At 36.7% G+C, this 21,381-nt stretch overlaps 1 long non-coding RNA gene across 1 annotated transcript; it reads right to left on the bottom strand.

Moving 5' to 3' along the window:
- Positions 1-1,490: 1,490 nt before the first annotated feature.
- LOC131382517 (uncharacterized) lies at positions 1,491-19,917 on the bottom strand. Its single transcript, XR_009212063.1, has 4 exons — positions 19,716-19,917; positions 4,160-4,278; positions 2,229-2,330; positions 1,491-1,607 (listed from the first exon to the last, which is right to left on the bottom strand). It is a non-coding gene; the product is annotated as an uncharacterized LOC131382517 (long non-coding RNA).
- Between the last annotated feature and the right edge of the window lie 1,464 nt (positions 19,918-21,381).

Raw genomic sequence — 21,381 nt, 5'->3', positions numbered from 1 at the left:
TTTGTTGTATAAAGGGTACTCAAAGACATTAGCATGGATAATATGGATTGAAAAAAGAAAATGGCTAGAGCAAGTTTTAAAAATACAATATTTAAAGGACAGAGGAAGGAGGAAGAAACCTTTTCGAAAGGCTATTGAGAAAGAGCATCCAGAAAGATCAGAGGAAAGCAGATTATGTGTCAATGAAGCCAAATAAAACGATGATTTCAAGAAGGAAAGGTTACTTGAGATGTTCAAATGCTACTTACAGGTCAGATAAAATACGGAAAAAAACAATGTCCATCTTCGTTAGTGACCTGAAGTCTTGAGAGTTTTTAATAGAGATCCTTTTCATAAGGTGGTGAGCAGAAGACCAATTGAAGTGTATGGTGTGATCATTAAAAAATAGAGAAAAGCAGGGATTGAAAGCAGACTTTTTGTTTTTATTTTTATTTTTTATTTTTTGAGAATCTGAGCTGGGAAGGCCAGAGGAAAAAAAATGAAATAGTGCTTTGTCTGTCCTAAAGAAGTCTTGTCTGATACCTTTTCTTAAGCTTATACAATTAAAAAAATAAAATTTAATAGAGCATTTAAAATTAGATGACTTCACATAAAAATCAAACTGTCCTTGAACCCCACTGACCTGGCAACACATATTTATATTCTATCTGTTGTTTGCCAGAAGGGAAACTGTGCCTGGAGAATTTATATGACTTGCCCAATATTACAGCTAGGCAAGGACTGGGACCTATGACTGCTGAGTTCAAGTTCTGTTTCCTTTGCAAAATTCCACTGTGCTTCTCATTCCTGCTTCTCAGGAATATAAGTCTGCCTTCCAATGCAATTCTGGAATGATCAGAGACACCCAGCTCAGACTTATGCTCATATGATCCTGACCTGGAACCAATTTGTGCCCTTAGATGTGCGGGGTGAAATCAAAGCCCTCCAGTCTGGGATTCTCTGTCTCTGCTTCAGCAGCTTCTAGGACTGAAAGAATGTTCCCTCTTCTTATGTTCAAAGGAGAACTGAAGGAATCCTTGGAGAAATTTCTCTCAGAATCGATTACTGTAGATGAGCACAAGCACTGTTAGTCATGACTCACGAAATGATGAAAGTAAGAAACAGTCAAGAATCCAATAAGAAATAAAATACTTGGCCAGGTTCATGATTTATACTCACTGTCCTCCAAATGTCTGGTCTCTGGAATGGAAATATCTTTCCTTAATTCTGTTATGGTTCTCTACTCAAGGGAGCTACTGTTCCAGAGATCAATAAAACTCAACATGAAAAGTATTCTCTTTGCCATTGTTGGGGAAACTCTTATTTACTCTATTGTTTTTTGGGCATATGTGTGAGATTGTTTTATTCAATTAAACAATATTTTGCTTTCACATATACGTGATTCTTACTGGCTACAAGGTAATTGTATAATTAATGTAATTGGTTTGAAAATAAAATGTTGCTTTTTACGAGCGTCACAACTTTTTTTTAACCATATCTTTTTCTGTATTGTGAGCACTGAACACAAAAGGAGGAATTTTTAAATGTCCCCTTTCTTCAGGTTTAGTCTGGTACTTCCTTATTTTCCTCCTTTTTCCCCGCTTTTCACCTAGCTCTTTGTCACAAGTCTGGAAAATAGAGAAAAAAAATTATCTTGCTTTCTATTTGCAGACTCTTAAAAAACTATGCTGGCAATGGTGAATATTTATTTAAAATGCTGTTAGTTTGAAATTTGTTATCACCTTAATAAAAACTTAAAACAAATGACTTAAATAAACAGAATTTAACCAAAAAAATAAATGAATCAATGAACATGAATAGAAATGTGTCTTATTTTATCTGGCAAGTGAGTGAAGATATATATCAGTTTTATATCCTTCTTGAAAGTTATCTAAGTGTTCATCACACACAAAACAATGCTTCCTCCCAAATGAAAAACTACATTTAGGGAATTTAAATTAGCTTAAATAGGAAAAACTGATAAACTATTGAAACTTCCAAATTAGATTTATACTTTTTATGTCTCTTTTAAGGCAGTGAAAGTAAAAATGATTTTATTTCACTTTACATAGTATTAAATTTCCTCTAAAAACTTCCACATAATTTATACCAATATAATAAAATGTGTTTCTTCTTGGAACTTAAAGGAATTACATTTGAACACAATTCAGAAAATAAATGTAAACCTTAATAATTACTCATGTCAAATTGTGCTCCAATACACCTAAGTGTCAAATAGTAGTACACACCTCTTTGCTTATTTGTGAACTTGAACTTGATGCAGAGATTACAATGGTTCCTGTGGCAGTGTGGCTTCCTCAAGAGACCAGCTCTGAGATGGGTGTAGTATGCTGAAGATTTATGAGAAATCTCAGAATCAGCACCAGTGAAGGAAAGGGAAGGGAAGGAAGGAGAAGTGGACAAAAAAAAAATGATGGCTGTGATACAGTCTCAACACTGGCCTCAATCCCTATGCAGAGCTCTAAGGCTAAGATGAACCTCCAGATTCTCCTAGCTGGGGAAAGAGGCCTAAGCGTTTATATCCCATGTCTACCAGTCACTGGGCATAGATCACCCTGGGAAGGGCCCATGATCTTGGGCCCTTCCAACAGAAGGAGTTATTTAAATACATCTACGTCTCCTAGCCCAATTTACATAATTACATTTGAGATTTGTCTTTTATCACAGTTACATCACCAAAAATTATAGAAAGAGAAATATAACAAGTATATGTTTTTTGGAGATATTAAGAAAAAAAAGAGTATTCAAGTCAGAAAAGTATCTTATTCTGCCCCCTAACTCCCCATCCTCCCACCCCCACTGATCATTCAAATCCCTCCTAAATGCTGGCTCTTCCTTCAACTATGGATGAAAACATGGACAATCTTTGTAACTATTCGCTCTCCCTCATAAAACTAAAATGTCCTCTGATCACTTATGGCCACTGTTACAGATCAATTTTTTTCACTGATCAATGTATTAAGATCCAAGCAATTTTTTAAAAAACCCATAATTTAGTTTAGGGTTGAACCTCTTCTTTTCCACGATTTTATCTCCTTCAGATTAGCGGCCTGCTTGGTGGGCTTTATTTTTTCACTCAACTGGCTTCTCTCCAACTACCCAACCCCAGGCTGTTTGTGGCTTCTTGTCCCCTGTTACTGATAGAGGGAGTGAGAGGCAGATGCATTGGGAAGCAGTTTAGTTAATAAGGAGAAATTTATCTGTTCCATCGATTCCCAAATTCTGACCAGCCTTTGTGAAGCCATTCCCACAAGGCTTCAGGTGAAAAGGACATTCTTCCTTTTCTATAGGAATGTATAGCACACCAAAGATCCATATTCTTCAAAGAAATACTTAATTCTTGATATCCTTGGCCCTTTCAACTCCAACTGTTGTACTCTAGAAATCAATGAAAGGTCAAAGTTTCCAAATCTGTTTTCTTCACCTCTTTTTCAAGTCTTGCACTGATGACGAGGAGTATCCTGCTGGAATGTGGTCATACTTGCCATGATGATTTTGTTGGTGATCTTTAGGAGTCGTTTAACAATGAGGCCACAAAATTCCCATTTCAACAAATTCTTTCTAATATTATTCAAAAGGTAGATGCAGAAGCCATGTGTATTAATCACCCAGGCTCTTGTGTGACACAAATTAAATATATTTTAATGCTTATGCAAGACTTAGGGAGACGCTCACTGAACTCGCTATAGGCCAAGCTTAGCTAGTAGCTTTAGTAATTCAGTAAAACCTCTATTTATCCACTTAGGTCATTGAGCTAATTTACAGGACCTGATTGTCAAATCAGATTCTCAGGAATCAGAGATTTTACCTATCAAACTTTACTAAATAATTTCAAGGAGGTAGTCAAGGAAAAGGCTCAGACAACGCAAAGACCTATCTGGATCATCAGTAGTAGCTCCCAGATTCTGGTTCAGATTCATAAATTCAGAACTTTTAAAATATTAAACAATTTGAGGGAATGGCACAGCTTTCATGACATGACCCTACCATCCCCTAGAAGCCATACCTGGTAAATCCCGGGTTCTATTTTGCTAGGCAATGCTTAGCTTGGGACATCCTAGTAAAAGCAGTTAAGAGTTAATGTGTTTCTTACTAGCAAATAATGTTAGTTTTTTACTCGGCAGTTAAGTTGACAGGGAGATTTTAAGGAGTCACCTACCTTCTTTTCTTTCCTCCAGTACAGCTTCTACCATCCACCATTCTACCATAAAGGGAGTGAGAGGATCTCAGGCCATCTACTTTAACACCTTCCTCTCAGCTGCTTAATGCTAGAGTTCACTATTGGGGGGAAAGAAAGTGTTAGTTTATCTGTAGGGTATAATTTACAAACTAGTTTAATGCAACAAAAATAAAAAATCAGGGGGATTAGGTGAAAGTAAATGACTCATAACATGATTAGAAGTCTCCATTTTAAAATTAAAACTAGGTTCTCAAGTAAAATAAGGAAAAAAGTTATATATTGGCTCATGTCCCTTAAAGGTCTCAGATAATATTCCAAGCCTCATTTTTATGCCCTCTTTTTCTGAGTTGGCTCTATTATTTGAGTCCATGCAGTAGTCCCCATAAGCTGCAGGTTTACAGCCAGACCAGAAGACTGAATCTGGCAGAAAGAAAGAACCTACTTCCCAACTAGCTCAAACCAAAGGCCTAGAGCTGTATTTAGCTGACTGCAATGGTTGACTTGGGTCATGAGCTCATTCCTGAACTAGTAACTGTGGCCAGTGGGACTGGCTATCCTGACCATTCCTAGGAGTTCCTGAAGTGTAGGGAGGGTGCAGCACATGGAAAGAACATGGTGAGGAACAATTCATTCTAGGCAGATGAGGTACTGTTGCCACTGAAAGATGGAGGAGAGGTTGCAGTCTGAAAACAACAAATGCCTACCACATCTTCAGACAAGAATTGGAGGAAAGGTCAAAGTAGATCAAAGTTAAACAAGTTTTAAAATTACACTATGGGTTTACTGTATACCACAGAGTTTAAAGTATATTGAATTGGGGAGAGATTAAAAAACTGTTGATGAGTCAAATAAATGTAAAAAAATTACCTTTGACAATTTGGCAGAAAGGTAAAGGTAATAAAAAGAGGCAACTAGGAAACCCACAGTTTTCTGAGACCCTGCCCTGAACTTCCTCTAACATCTGTGCTTTAGAATATCTACTTCACACTGAGTGCAGTAGCTCACATCTGTAATCCCAGCACTTTGGAAGTCCAAGGTGGGAGGATTGCATGAGCCCAAGTTAGAGACCAGCCTGTGCAACATGGTGAGACATCATCTCTCCAAGAAGTAAACAAAATTATCCTGGCATGGTGGTACATGCCTGTAGTCCCAGCTGCTCGGAGGCTGAAGTGGGAGGATGGCTTGAGCATTGGAGGTCAAGGCTGCAGTGAGCTGAGATTGCACCACTGTATTCCAGCCTGGGCAATAGAGCTGGACCCTGTTTCAAAAAAAAAAAAATAGAATTTCTACTTCTACTTTTTTTCCATCTCTTCCTGCTCCTTTATCTACTACTCATTATGTTTTGAAGGCACTATCCACAGCCTAGAAATACCTGCAGACTTTCCAAGAAGCCTTTTTAAATAATTATGTAAATACATTGTATTTACATATCGTGCTGTTTTCATGCTGCTGATAAAGACATACTGGAGACTGGGCAATTTACAAAAGAAAGGTTTAATAGACTTACAGTTCCATGTGTCTGGGGAGGCCTCACAATCATGGCGGAAGGCAAGGAGGAGCAAGTCACATCTTACATGGATGGCAGGAGGCAAAGAGAGACCTTGTGCAGGGGAACTCCCATTTTTAAAACCATCAGATCTCTTGAGACTCATTTACTGTCACAAGAACAGCATGGGAAAGACCTACCCCCCGATTCAATTATCTCAGACTGGGTACCTCCCACAACATGTGGAAATTGTGGGAATTGAAATCAAGATGAGATTTGGTTGGGGACACATACAAACAATATCATATGTATTACATCACTAACCTTATCTTAAATCTATGTACCCTCTGTCTCACCTATCTCTGAATATTTTTAATGAGAATAAGAATAACAATAATATTCCTCCTTTCATTTTCTTTCTTTGTTTACTTCAATGCAATCACGGATGCATTTCTTGGAAATGTTAGTCATGTTATTTTAAGTGAATTTTCCAGCACAAGGTTAAAGATAGACATTTGAAAGATAAAAATCTGTTGCTAAAGGACAAAACTTTGCTCAAAGTAAATTCTGTGAAAATATTTAATGAAAAAGTCAGATAGCTTATTTTCTAAAATATTTGTTTTCTGCTGTGTAATCTGTAAAGAGGTTACTAAAAAAGAAACAAAAAACAAAAAACCTGAAACTGAAAAATGTACCAGAGAAGAAAGGGAGCTGGCATACTTCAGTATTAGCAAACTTAATTTAGAATGGTCATATGTCAGACATAGAAAGTACATGGCCTGGTAGAAGGTATCAGCTGAGAAAGCCCACTAGTTGGCATTTTCTTTGTCAAATGACTGCCAGCCAGGATTTGACCTTCAGGGTGCTGACAAAATTGGAAGCAGCTAATAGACTCAGAAAACCAAGCTCATAAAACAGTGATCAATATAACTCATGACTACTGTCCCCAAAGGCAGTCTCTGCTCTAACCCCATGCCAAATTTAGAGCTAGACCCAGCACTTCTTTGCTTTCGCATTAAAGCTCTACTTGCACCAAATCCTGTATTATTGAAGTTGATGCTATTGGATGTGTTAGAGAAGAGATGGAGAAAGAGGTTTTACTTTGCACACCTACAATAATTTGAGCAAAACATCTTGAAAACATGTAATTTCCATAAAATTTCTCTTCATCATGACTTGTCAAGGAGGCTCCTCTTCTCTTTGACTCCTCTCCTCTGGCCTTCTGTGGCATAAAGCCCAAAATTAAGGCTCAGATGTGTGCCATCTTGACACCTATTGAAAGGCCTTCCAAAGGCCTAAATACAAGTTCACTTCCCAACTCTATGGATAAGGTCCACTAGCCAAAAAACCCTCCCTATCAAAAGGACCAGGTGCACTCCCTACTTATCCCTCAGTAGCAGGTTTCAGTTCCCTGCCAGCAAAATTGTTCAAACAAGCTAGTCACATCCTCCCGGAACCAGCGGGTACTCCAACTTCTGGATACTACAATACTGCAATGCCTGTCTCCCACAACTTCTGGTTGTTCACTCTATTCCCAAGTGCAACCCTCATGTGACCCTGCACATCATGCTATGTCCTTCTCCCTGGGCTGTGAGTATATACAACTCGTAAATTGCTGCCAGTTTCATCTGCCTGCTAACAGATGTTGTTTGTTGGGCTATCCCCATAACTCTAAGATGGGAATGTAAAAGGTGATTAAAGTACCATCCCATCAGTCCATCTGCCTCAAGTATTCTGACTTCCAGCATTTCTAAGCAAATTAGCAGTCTCCTTTCTCTGACTTCCAAATCTTCATGCCATCAGTGTACCATTTCAGGAGTGAGAAAAGCCTCTATGGTGGAGAATATTCTGGGAGAATAACCACAAAAGATTCCTGCAGCCACCAGAATCCACCCTGCCTTAAATTCCAGTAAAGATGTTAAACAACTTTTTATTGTTACTGTACTATGGGTCTATAAAGCTAAAGTTCAATTTACAGTGTGAAATGTGACTTCCAGAAGACTAAGCCATTCATATTCTTTACCAGTACTTTTCCATCTCTACACAGATCTAAATGAAAGCTAAAGTATATTCAGGTTTTTTGGTAAAAGTAGAATCAGAAAAATTGAGATTACTTGTATGAGTTCAATATTAGATAGAAATAGATAGAAAATTCCTAACAGCATTGTCTCATTTAGTCTTTACTAAAACAAACTATCATTTATGTAGAGTTGTTATCTCCATAGCACAGATGTTATCTCCATAGCACAGATCTACAGCATGCTGAGAAAGTGTTGGGTAAATTTCAGGATCACACAGTGATGAGTGTTCATTGGGCTTTCCTGCCTCTTTACTAATATGTGGCAAAAACTGAGGAAAGCCCTGAGGGTACCATAACACTTGTTCTTGTTTATTATAAATTCTCCTCTGATTCTGTCTTCCCCAGTATACGGTAACCTTCTGAGGGTACACCTTACTGCCACACTCAGCATGTGCCACATAGTAGATGTCTGTATATAATCCATAGAATGAATGGATGACTACATGAATGAATATTCAAAAATATCCATTCATCTCTAGAACCACACTGAAAATATGGGGTGAATTCAATTTGTCAGATTTATATGTCAGTGTGTTCCCTCAGGGTGGATCCCTAATTCACAGTTACAACTATTTTCTCTTATACTGTTTTCTTTCTAAGTTCTAGACATGACCAACAGGACCTCAAGATCTCCCCTGTGGGACTGAACCAAATTTACCTTTTGCAGGTCTTGATTTGATAACACACGTTTGTTTGACCTCTTTCCCTTACTTCTTGCTTCTCTACTCAAAACTTTACATTTCTCGGGGAATTTTCCTAATAGATAAAGTGCATGAAGCCTCATCTCAGGGTCTGCTCTTAAGAAACTCACCCCAAGATACCACCTCTCTTCAACAGAACACAATTTCTCTTTAAACATTCTAAAACTAACCATTCTTGATTAGCTTTATGCATGCTATTTTGGCCAGGCTTGTCTTGATTCCAGCAACAGAAATATTTCATGTTTATGTTACCTTTTGCACGTGTCTAATTTTATCAGTTGTGTGTTGACTTTATAATTGAACTTGGTGTTTTGGTTTTTTTCTTCTTGAATCTGCTGTACTGTCTGGAGTGAACAGTCATTTTATCCACGGAAAAATGTATGAACTCTCCTTAGCCTTTTATCAACTGTTTTATTATGCCTTTTATTATTTACAACAACCTGCACTTCAGCAAGACAATGATTATTCTCCTCATTTCAAAAAAGAGACCATCTTGGGCTCAGAGGGAGGCCACCCAGGCATGTCATTTGGATGAACTGGAGCTGAGCCCAGGAATTCAGGTCTCCTGATTCCTAGAATAGTGCTCATTCCCACGTCTATCAATCACTTCTTGAGAATAAGTCTTCACATACTCATAATCACTAAGGTTGGTTTTACGTGTTCTTAAAATCTCTAACTCTGCCACGTTTACAATCGTATACCAAGCAAAACAGCAGATCTTGCATGAAACATTAGAGAAGCTTGGGATATTTGATTCTGTGCATATGTGGCAAATCATTACATATGCATAGTAAATCTCTTAACTGTCATTTGTAATAGGGATGAAGTCATGAGTAACTTGCCCCACAATGGTTCATCAGTCTGCAAAACAAAATCCAAAACATCTCACAGTGTGCATATGAAGGTGTCTGCAAGCGAAATTGTCTTTTTGGTCTGAAAAACAAGATTTGTATCTTCCAAATCACCTTCTTCAATAAATCAGGTTATCATAACCTCACACTTCAAAGTTCTTCTATTTCTGGATTTTTCTCAGAAATTGCCCAGGGCAGGGAAATAAGAAAAATAATCTATATGTTCTTGGCTATAAAATATTGTTAGCTTGGCTCTATACTAATCTGGCATGTTTATTCCTTTTTCATATTCTTTATATAAAGATGTGTCTTCATAATCCTAATTTAAAATAATGAATTTGGTAAAGCAATTATAAGTTACCTTATATTAATAGAAAATAACCCAAGGTCATGTAGAAATATATATTGACGCTTCTCAGTATTTTAGAACATTTTATCTCAATTACCCATTGGAGATTTTAATTCAGTTGGGCATATTCAAAAATGTAGTTTTTTGATAATTTCCTTTTTGCCTGCAAAGGAGCAGGGAGAATTTGTTCAGAGGTCATATTGCCTAGTCTGTCTGCACAGAAAGCTTTTCTTTACCAACAGGAACAGTGTTGATTGAATTAATACCACTATTGTAACAAGAAAAAAGTTAACATCTGCTCTATTGTAAAAGAGAAGACAGAAAAGCTATTCATTTCCTCTTTTTCTAGTAACACCCTCTTGAATAAATTTAGTCCTCGTAAGACTTTACAGTAACATTATAGCAATGTGAGGCCCATTAAAAATGCTAGAACTTAACAAACGATTTTATTTATTTATTTATCTATTTATTTTTGAGATAGGAAAGACCATGAAGACAGGGAGACAGGTAAAGAAATCAACAGCTTGATTCTCTATATTTAGATAACCAAGGCAATGTCTCACGGCAGTTGGATGAAGAAGCCTGGAGTTTAAGGGAAAGTCTGGGCCAGTGATATACATTTGTGTCATCAGTGTCTAGGTAGCCTTTTAAGGTAGAGAACTGGGTAAGGTCACTGAAGAGTGAGGATAGACAACAGAAACAAAAGATAACTTTCAGTAGCATGGCCTTTATTAATCTGCATATTCCCAAGAGCTCCACAAATATGATATAGATTCAAATGATCTATTCTTTTAGAATTAGCATAAAACGAATCAAACATGGCATCATCCTGTCATAAAGGTTCTCTTCTCCCTACATGTGACTAAAATGCAGGTTACAAAAATTCTGAGTGTTGAGGACTTCTGTTCATGGAAACTTTCTTCACAAATTAATGATTGATTGTGATGATGTAAGACAAGCAAAGAATGGGAAATGGTGAAAAAATTATACAATGTCAAACCATATGATTACCTACAATAACCCTTCCTTTATTGACAGCTGCCCCCAAAACATCTCTTTATCTTTGTAACTCTTCCACATAACCAATAATTTCCTTTCACTTAAAATATATGCTTTATTTCTAATCACATTGGACAAACCCACTAACAAGCTCTACCGGACTGTGTATGTGTGTTTATACATTTCCATTTTAATATGAACTCCTCAAACTTTCTGTCTACTTTGATCAAAAGCATTGTTTTTTAGAAACAAAATGGTGACAAAACACACATAGTACATAGATGTAGATGACCTGATATTCCAGGATAGATGTTTAGGAGTGGTAATATTAGTCTATCCTAGAGACAGAGATCCAAACCTAGAGATAGAGATAGAGAGAGAAAAACAAGATCTAGAAAGACTTTACAAATGATATTAAAGCAATATTAGGCCTATCATATAACGTTAAAATTTGACCTATTACTTAATACACTGTTTTATGTATTTCATATATTGTCTTACATATATGATGTACTATGTATTATAGTTTTATATGTGCATTTTAAGTTCAGATTGTGATATATTTTAAGTAGGAACCATACACAAAACTGTTCATTTAACAAGACTTTTTTCTAGCACTGATTTGTTACACCAGCAAGATTTCAGCATTCTTAAATATTTAGATAATTAGATAAGGATTTTTTTTTCTTTTTAACCTCATGCTGAACCTTATGGGAGTACTGGGAAAAAAAAAAAAACTACAGAGTATGTTGATAAGAAATCAGTTTCAAAACTAATAAACCCAACTTTATATACTTTATGCAATGATCATTTATATTCCATTCATCCCTTGGATGCTTTAAATGATCCCCCAACAACAGCTGTTACAATAGATGACAGTGTACCACTTGACCTCAATATGGCAGATGTGTGTGCTTACTGCAGCTGTCAAACTATAATAGAAAGAGCAGCAGAATTCTACCAAAGCTATGTCTATGAGAAACCAAAAGTATTTTTGCTCTGTACATAGATTAGAAAAAGAAATCCTAAATTCAAGGTACATAAATGAAATAAGCTGGTCGTTTTACAATGTGTGGACTAAACCAATGAATAGCTCATTGTTGTGTTCGAAATAATTGATTTCCCATCATAAAAAAAGATGCATATCTCCTCCCCATTTCTGCCAATTGGCTTTACACGATACTAGGCTCTAGGTTCAAAGGGATGAGACATCAACTGCTTCTGTAAAGGCCATCACCACTGATCTGCCTCTAAGTTATCCTAAACCTTGCACACAAACACACACCTGCAAACACTCATGCAGCCATGCAGCCACACTGTAAATAGAAGACAATAAGACACATTTACATTTAACTGTAATTACACTGAAAAAAAAACTGATGACAAATGATAAGACAATCACTTGGCAATAATGATTGTTGCTGCCTATTCAGGATTTATTATTATTATTTATTATTTAGATTTCTTTTGGTCCCTTTATAGGTGTTTCTGTTCAAAAGAACAAACGGAATACAGCTTGTGTGAGCTGCACTTCTTTGGTGATACTTTCCAGCATAACTAATGTTGTTTTCTATGTCCTGAAGCCCAAGCTCACCTTTCTTTTCCTAAAATGGTCAAGTAACTGGCTGAAAAATCTAGGAAAGCAGTTGGTGAGGATATTTGAAGACTTTTCTGTTTCACCCATGGAAAGCTGACTGCAGTCGGACATGCATCATACCCTAGGCAGAAGAAGGCACAACATGCGAAAAACTCAAGTAAAAATACATTTTAAATTATGTTAATAAAAGAAATTACACTATAATTGCCAAAGTCTTTCCAAGCCCAAAACGTGCTAATAAATATATAAAAATAAAAAAAAAAAATTTTATTGTCCCTGAAGGAAATATAAGTATTAACGCTTCATGTCTATTCATTATAATTGGTAAATGTTTATTGAAAATAAAAAGGTTTTTTTTTTTAACTTATTTTAGTCTGTACAAATATAAAGATACAAAAAACTTTAGAAGTGACTCTGGTCATTCCAGACATTTTTGACTGATAAAAATCAAAAGGGACAACTTCTAAGTTTGTAAAACTTGGCGGAGACTCTACAACTACCAATTGTTGGCAGATTTTCATTCCCTCCCCCATCTTGTGAGTCTGGTTTTTGTGTAGTAAACCCTTTGAAGTCCATGGGTGTTCCCCACACAGAAGAAATTGTGTCTGGTGAATCAGGTCTTTACTTTTTTGCTTTCTCCCAATATTTTGTAAATGTTTAGTGCTTAACTAACATGTATTCCTGCTGCATTTTCTGCTTTTCTTCATCGTAGTATAAAAAATTACGTTTAAATTATACAATTCAGAGAAAATATTAACCTGTATGCTTTCCAGAAACAAAAATAATTGTTCAACTGAAACTTAAAAGATACATTATGCAAATTAACAAGCACTATAGAGAACTAGAAATTAAATTGTGAAATGTGCATATAAAGTTTAATGATGCAGACAAATATTCCAATTAATTTATAAATCACTTTACTTCTCTCTCTGTGTGTCTCTTTCTGCCTCTTCTCTTACTCTTGCCTTTTTTTCTCTCTCTGTCTCTCTCCCACTCTGTCTCTCTCTCCTAGTTATAAGACTTTAAAAAGTAAAATCATTTGGCCTCAAATTTTCCACATTAATGTCTAGTCTAAAATGGAATTTCTTTTGAAGGCTTAAGCAAGATCTGTCTAGCTATTTGTGTGTTATATGGAAATAGAAGAAATATGCTTCTCCAGTTATAAAAAAATACGGTTAAGATTTTTCTTTTTGCTCGTATAAATCAAACAGAGCCGAAGCTATAAACTTTCAACTTGGAAAGATTAGAATCCCATTGAGGAAAGTAAATGTAGCTAAACTCAATGAAAATCTTCTAAGTGCTTTTATTCATTAATTTATAGAAATCAAAGGAAAGTGGTTTGAGCATACCTAGCAATACATGTCTATCTACCTGTACAAAAGGTCACACAGTTTATGCCTTAGGGTGGTGACAGTGCATACCTGCATGTGGTCTACCCCCTCTTAATACTGAAGGTAAACATTAGGAAATTACAACTCAATAAATTACTAAATAAATATTTCATGAACAATTTAAGTATGTGTTGTATTTATGTGTAAATTTTTTAAAAAAATACACTAAGATTATATTTGAATTACAGGTCAAGTTATTTCCTAATTTATACATATTATTAATACATATATTATATGTTGTGCTCTCACTACAGATTAATTCAGGCTTACCCCACTCTATTTCATCCTTAGTCTCTGTTTCCAAACACTTAAGCAGCCTTTTCCTCCACTCCCAAACTGTGATTTCAAGAAACTGTATGTGTTGCAGTTTGTAAGCATCTTCTATATTTTTACCCTTGGTGACCCAAGAGATACCAGTTTCCTTCTTACTTTCAAATGGTAACATCACCATCTGTAATAGTGTACTACCTGAAATATAAGGAAAACTGTCAGCACTTTCTTTAGTCTCCAGTGACTGTTTTTAGCATTGTGATGCTAGCTTGAATTCTCCGAGGACATCTTTTTGAATCCTTTAGATTATAGGTCAGTTCTTTATATTCCTTTACATATTTGGAATGGGGTTTAACTGTTTTTCTTTTCCCTACACTACGTTTCCCTAACAGCTTGAGCCACATCATCATTTGTATGAATGACCATCGGAGTGCTGTGGTTTTTCTGCTTCCAATACTTCCATGAAATTTTACTTCCATGATTTCACCATTGCCTTTCTCCACCTTCGGGTCCACATTACGCTGCCCAGGCCAGGGTCTCTCCATTTTCAACTTGCCTTAGTGGCACTGCCTCAAAATTAACTCCCTGTTTTGGGATTCCTTTTCCTTTCCACAATCCATTCTCCACCCTGATTTCCAAACATATTAGCCATCTGAAAACTTTTTACTTGTAGTGTTTTAGTTTGTGACTTTGATCTTCCCACGTAGTTCCATTTTATCTCTAAATATTAGTCAGTGAACTCCAAATTTTATCTACTGACTTACTGCTGTGAAAGGTAACAGACACTTTTCTCCCACAGCCAGTTACATTTTGTTGCTAATATCATGATATTACAATTTTTCTCTTGGCTATTTTTAAACTTTATATACAACACTTAAGTCTCTCTATATTAAGCGGCTTTAGAAGGTATTTCTTAAACCTTTGTTATGGAAGAAGAGAAATGTGAAATTATTACTTCTAAAGAGTGGAACAAGTTTATATGACATTCACTTTTCATTCTGTACCTCTCTGTACTGTCTGAGTTACCTGTACTTGAATTGCTTGAAAGAAAAATAAACAAAACAAAGATCTGACTATGACACTCACATTCAATGATGGCCCATTTTCTCAAATATTAGTTTTTCATACTCCCATAATCTTGCAGTTCATATAAACCACCTCCACCCTGGTGCTCAGCACCAAATTGATTTTCCTGCTTTACAATACTATTCCCTGCTAGTCTTAGAGCTCATCCCAAGCCCTGGCTGACCTATACAGAACGATGCCCTCAGTACTGTGGACAGGCATTATACACCAAATAAATGAATTTCACAGCTGCAAACTCGATCTAATAGTCCACAAATCCGATAAAATCTGATAAGGCATCCCATATGCAATTCTTGATCTCTTATCATGGCAAATCTGTCAGATGAAAGATCAGGTTCTCCCACATCCTTGAGTTAAGGCACATTAAGCAAAAATTCAACCCCCTCTCTAAAGCCAAATGACAGGTGACTTACCCCACCCTTGTTCCTCCAGCCACATTCTCTTTTACTGATACCTCCCCACCAGCAGCCTCTACAGCAGCAGCCATGCTAGTAAGGCTTCAGTGATACACTTACACAAATTAGGGCTTAATGTTCAATTTTTTGTGTCTTCCAACTCCTCTTGGCTAGACTGTAAGAAACTCCAAGTCAAAGTAAATTTTCTGCTTCATGTAGACATGATTTAAGCTTCAGTAAGAAAATCAATAAACATTTTTACAAGAAATGATACAATAGAACTCCAAAGTTTTCAACATTCTTCTAGCAACACTCCCAAGCTTCAGAAGCAAATTTATATATTTCTTTTTCCCCTACTTCAGCCATTTCAGCAGAACTCTCATTTGGGGGAATATATTTTATATTATGTTTTATTCCCATGTTGAGGTAAAAAGAACATTTTCTTTCACCACGTGTATTTTTCGAAAGTGAACTTTTCATTTCATATTGTGGATGGCAGCAGCCAGCCCATGTTCCATGATCCTCAGGCACAGCTTTGTATGCTGGTCCCCAAACCAGATGAGATGCGCTCATCACTCAGCCACCAGGGCTATCAGTCAGAAGAAAACTTCTCGGATTGCTTAAAAAAACAGCCAAGGAAAGAACCTCACAGCCAAGGAAAGAGAGGACATTTCAAAAATGCCTTACTGAATATTTAACACAAAATGAAAAGAAAGGGCAGTCTCTCAAATTGGACAGAAAAAAAGGCAGATTAAGGAAAACCATATTTTCTTTTTTAGCATCCAAATAGATTTTTCCCCAAGTTTTTTTAGTCAAATAAAAACATCAAATAATTCCAGAAAGCTTATCAAATCTACAACTTCAGAACAGTAAGGCAAACATTCTTGACAGACAAAATATTCTATTGTACAGCTATAATCTAGTCATTTTATATTCCTGAGGTACCTTCCACTTTCCACCACAAAGTCTAAAATATAATAAATGAATCTTATTTTTAATCATCACAGTAGGACTATAGAGGGGAAAAAATTCTCTAGTTCCAGTTTCCTCTGCTTTCTGTACTCCATCCACATTTCATGTCTTGTATGCATTCCAACTCGCTGCATTTTCCGGCTCAAAGCCAATGAATTTGCTGTTCCTTCTGCTGGAAGCCTGCCCCAACGAGCCCTCCACCTCACTTGTCACAAGCCTGTTTATCAAACACATCTCATATGTTCATTCATTCCCTCAGCAACCACTTACAAAGAACCTGCTATGTACCCAACACTATTCTAGACACAGATGTTACATCAGTGAGCTCATTGGACTCACATTCTAGGAAGGGAAGAGAGGCAATGAATAAATAAACAAATCGTATGAAGTATGTCAGATGGAATAAGCACCATGGGCAGCAATAATTCAAGGTGAGGGGAAATGGGATACTGGGATGGCAGAGATGGTTTTTTTACTGTGTAGTTGCTGTATAGTTTTTGAAAGTGTCATTAGAGAAAGAAGCTAAAGGAAATTATAGGGTGAGTCATACTTATATCTGGGGGAAAAGCATTCTAGGCTGAGAGAGCAGCAGTCACAAAGATTCTGAGGAAGGAGCATGCCTGATGTGTTTGAGGATTAGCAGGATGCTAGCCTGGCTAGGGCCAATGAGCAAGGGAGAAAGGATCAGGGACTACTGAGAGGTAACAGGATCAGATGATCTATGGGGGGGCTCCCACTCTACCCTGAGCAAAATATGAGTCATCAGAGGGTTTTGAGCTAAGAAGTGCATAGACTAACACTAGGTTTCACCAGGATCACTGGGGTGCCCGTGTTGAGAATGGATTGTAAGAGGGGAGGGGAGAAGCAGAGAGAGCAGTTACGAGTCTTTGCAGTAGCCTATGGAAAAGACAATGGTCTCCTAGAGCAATGTGGTGGTAGTGATAGTGATAAGACAATGCAGGATTCTGCAGGATTCTTTCAAAAAGTAGGATTGATAGCATTGACTGAGGCATTGCTGTGTTAACTTCAATGTGCCATGTTCAAGGAAACCCAATTTCAGACCAGGTTAAGGCTTCCTGGTATAAACACCCAAAGGACCTGACATCTATTCTCATAGCACATTGCATCCTTACAGTTTTTTTGCCAGTTTTACATTCTCCTGTAACTCCAGCTCTCAAAGCAATGCTTTTCATGTTAGATGTCTAATAAACATTCTATGAAATGATTCCTTGAATGCCAAATTAGAGGGTTTGTGCATTTCTTTACCTCAACTTGTAATGCCCTCTGTAATTTATTGACTTGATAAACCCCTATTCATCTGCCAATTATCACCTTCTCCTGAAGCCTTCCATTTCCCCTTTTCCCAAGACAAAGCGAATCCCTAACCCTCTGGTTTTGAGCCTTGTAATACTGCATCTATTGCCATGTGTTGCAATTTACTTCTGTAGTGTGGTTAAAAAAAATAACAGATGTGCTCTTAGCAAACAATTATATCTAATAGTCAATGGTTTATGTTGCTGCAATGCAATAAATTGTCCTCAGCACTCTTAGGCCTCTAGTGCATATGCCATATGCACAAGTACCAGTATATGTGACTTTTAAAAGTGATAAGAAAGAGTGTATTGAATGTTTACATTGTACCACACTTTATGTTAAGTATTTGTCTAAATGATCACATTTGCTTTCACAAAACACTGTATGAATAAGAACAATTTTTAGCCCATTGTACAAGGGAGTAAACTGAGGATAGACTGCTTGCCCAGCTTATACAGTTACTGTCAGAGTGAGAATTCAATCCAAAGCACGAAGACTGTCATCAAACAACCTCTGTGCCCTGCTGCCTCTCTCAAAAGAGGCAGGTTGAGTTCTATGTCTAGTCCTAGTACAGATGAAAGATAATAGATACATAAAATTATATTTAAGTTAAATCAAGTGTTCAGTAGGAATAGAAACACCCAACGCCTAAGCCAAAACTGACAATGTTGACATATAACATCCAGGAATTTTCAAAAATATGCAAGGCAAGATATTTTTCATGGGATAATATATAAGGCGGTTGAATCCATTTAATTTCATTTCCAAAAGATAGGATGGCCTCAAGAGACATGTGAGCTACATTTATTTTTAGGTTCACCTCTTCTAACAAACAGAAGCTTCCTTGAAATAAGCCCTCTGCCTTTTCCATTTTTCATCCCACTACTCAGCAAGTTCTTGTTTAATTTCATGGAATAGTCATTCAAATCCTGTTCCTCTTATGGGTAAATCGGCTCAAGCCTGAAGAGATTAGATTACTCAGTCTCATCATATAGGTGATTTTTAGCCAAAAGATGCCTGGTCCCTGGACTCCTGTTGTAATGCTTTCTGTCTCCCACCACATTTAGAACCATAAAACAGAGTCACCTACAAGAAAACTAGGATTCAAGAAGAAAGAAAGGAAGGGGGTTAGGAAAAAAAAGATGGGAAGGAAGGAAGGGGAAGGATGGAAGGAAGGAGGCAGGAAATCTTTATTTTCTTTACTTAATGCAACAAACTCCAGAGGCAGGTTCAGTTACAAATCCCGTTTAGTGGAAAAATTCCTTCTTATTGATATTGCAGAGTATGTGTCAGCTACTGCGTGGACATCATTCTCATCTAATAATGCTTTTTAATATAGCCATTTTCTTGTTCATAAATTATCTCATTCAAGTCTGGCATCGTATTGCGACAGGAGAGTCATTTGTATTTCATTGAATTTCCATTTCCTAGACTGTGGCAGTAATAATCTCCAACATAAATGACTTTATAACCCATTATTAAATATTTGGCAAGCACTTCATCTGCGGCTGACACATTAGAAAAGCAGAACCAAATCTCTCTATAGCCAAGAATGGAATCATCAACCAGTGAAGTAGATATATACCATAAACATTAGTAATAATAAAGTCAAGCAATGACCAGTTTACCTGCAGTAGATTCTCAAGTATGAAAGTTTTTCCAATACAGAGTTTCAAGTTCTGGCAAATTATTGGAAAAGACCTATCTTACAAGTTAGGGACCCTTTTGCCAATCTCTACTCCCTTTACAAGCCCAAATTTCCCTGAGACCTCTGCCACTCTGCTCCCCACCCAACACACATTGCCATATATAGTTGGTGAAATTTCTTCACTTGCGTTTTGATTAATTTGACTTTAACTTTCATTGCCCTCGACACCAATCCTTTGCCTGAGAGAGGCTAGACATGTTTTATAAATAGTTACAGGCTAAATTAAATTCAAGCATTAGTTCAATGCCCTATCACTTCTGTGAACACTTCTTGCTTCAAGTGTCTAGTCTGCTGATGATGGATTGAAAGACAAACTTCTTTTTGTCCTCAACTAACCTCTGAGATGCTTTTGGCTGCAACCCAGGGCCATTAATCTCAGTGATATATTCTTCATCCGGATGCATCATCTTTGTGTCTTCTGGTAGGACTATTTGAGGAAAGATACTAGACATTCATTTTCCTAGACTCTGAGTTGCTCTGCAATCTGGCCTTGCTGACTGGCTGGATCAGCCCATACCACAACTGCCATCAACTTATTCTGGGGTGGGAAAAAAGGTTCCAGAACACTTCTGAGCAGTGACAATGGGCATAGTCACTAGTGTTCTTTTCTGGACCAGTATCTCATGAGTTCACCTTGCTACCATTGAGGAAATCCAGAACAACTACTCAAGGACATGTCTGAATGAGCCACTGAACCATGGCTCTGTGAGGTCAGCTGCTCTCTGATCCACTCGTTCCTCAGCTTAAAGACATGGCAAGTTCCAGCCAAACTTGATCACCCATCCCAACACATAGGAGTAGCTTTTAAGCCTTAAAAATGATCAGAATGACATGAGGCAACTTGTTAAGTGCAGATTCCTGCCACACACTACTAGAGACATCAAATCAAGTGGTTTGAAATGATGACAAGAGATCTAACACTTTAACAAGTTGTTTTGAGGCAGGTGGATTTTGGACTATAATACTGTGAAAACTACTAGCCTTCCATCTGTGCTGCATGCCATCATGTTTTCATTAGTTTCACATTATTATTCTTGCGAATCAATGGAGATCAATGGAGTCTACTAGTAGAGACTCAGTAGACCTTCCTTTTTCAAGTAGCTAGGAGGGAATGTTGAGGAGAGTCCATTTTCAGGGTACAGTTCTCTGCTGCCTGTCATATTCGCATAGATACTTGTAATTACTGGTTTAATGGTATTTACTCACTAATTTTACAGTTACTGCTTAATTGTACCAATAATTAAGTCATACATATCAGGTAATTTTTCAAAGAGTACTAGTTTGCATATTAAAACCCAAGTAATTATCACATTACAGAAAATGTCACAAATATAAATATATGATAGAAATATGTTTTAGGGGAAGAAAAATAAGTCTACAGTTGTAAGATATTGAGAAACGATGATATAACAGTTTGGTCTTTATCTTGGATAATAACCTGACCTCAATGGTTCTTCTCTTTGATTAAAACTAGATAGTTTCTTGAAAGCTTATTTTCTGTTCTCATATTTTATCTAACCTCCTAGGTCAAAGATAAATAGTGAGACAAAAAGGAATTGCTCAAATACTGAGATGCATGTCAACTCTTTCAAGAACCTCCAGAATTTACTGAGCCTGTAACACAGCTTTTGTAATCCTTTTCTGTGAAATCCAGTACTGTGTCAGCTTCGTAGGGTCTAAAGTGTACCTTTCATAAAGGACCTCAAAATTTATTTTCCTGAGCTTTAAATGAGTGAAAATGTGTTTTGTTGAAACTTCCCAAGAAGTAACTGCATTTACTATGGAATCTTCCATTGTTTATGGGCTTGATGAAAGCATTTGGCACTTAATGATTCCCAGACTATTTCAACTTTATAAAAAAATCAAGAAAAGAAAAAAAAAGGTGAAAAGTAAATGTTTTGAATGCTAACAATAAAATATGTGGATTTTTAAACCTTACAAAGAAATGAATACAATGATTTGCTTCAGATGTTATGACAAATTTTAATGACTGTCGACCTGT

The sequence above is a fragment of the Hylobates moloch genome, unplaced genomic scaffold, assembly GCF_009828535.3.
Source record: "Hylobates moloch isolate HMO894 unplaced genomic scaffold, HMol_V3 SCAFFOLD_37, whole genome shotgun sequence".
Lineage (NCBI taxonomy): Eukaryota > Metazoa > Chordata > Mammalia > Primates > Hylobatidae > Hylobates > Hylobates moloch.
Note: the sequence above shows the minus strand (reverse complement) of the source record. Positions and strands in the feature narration are given on the sequence as shown.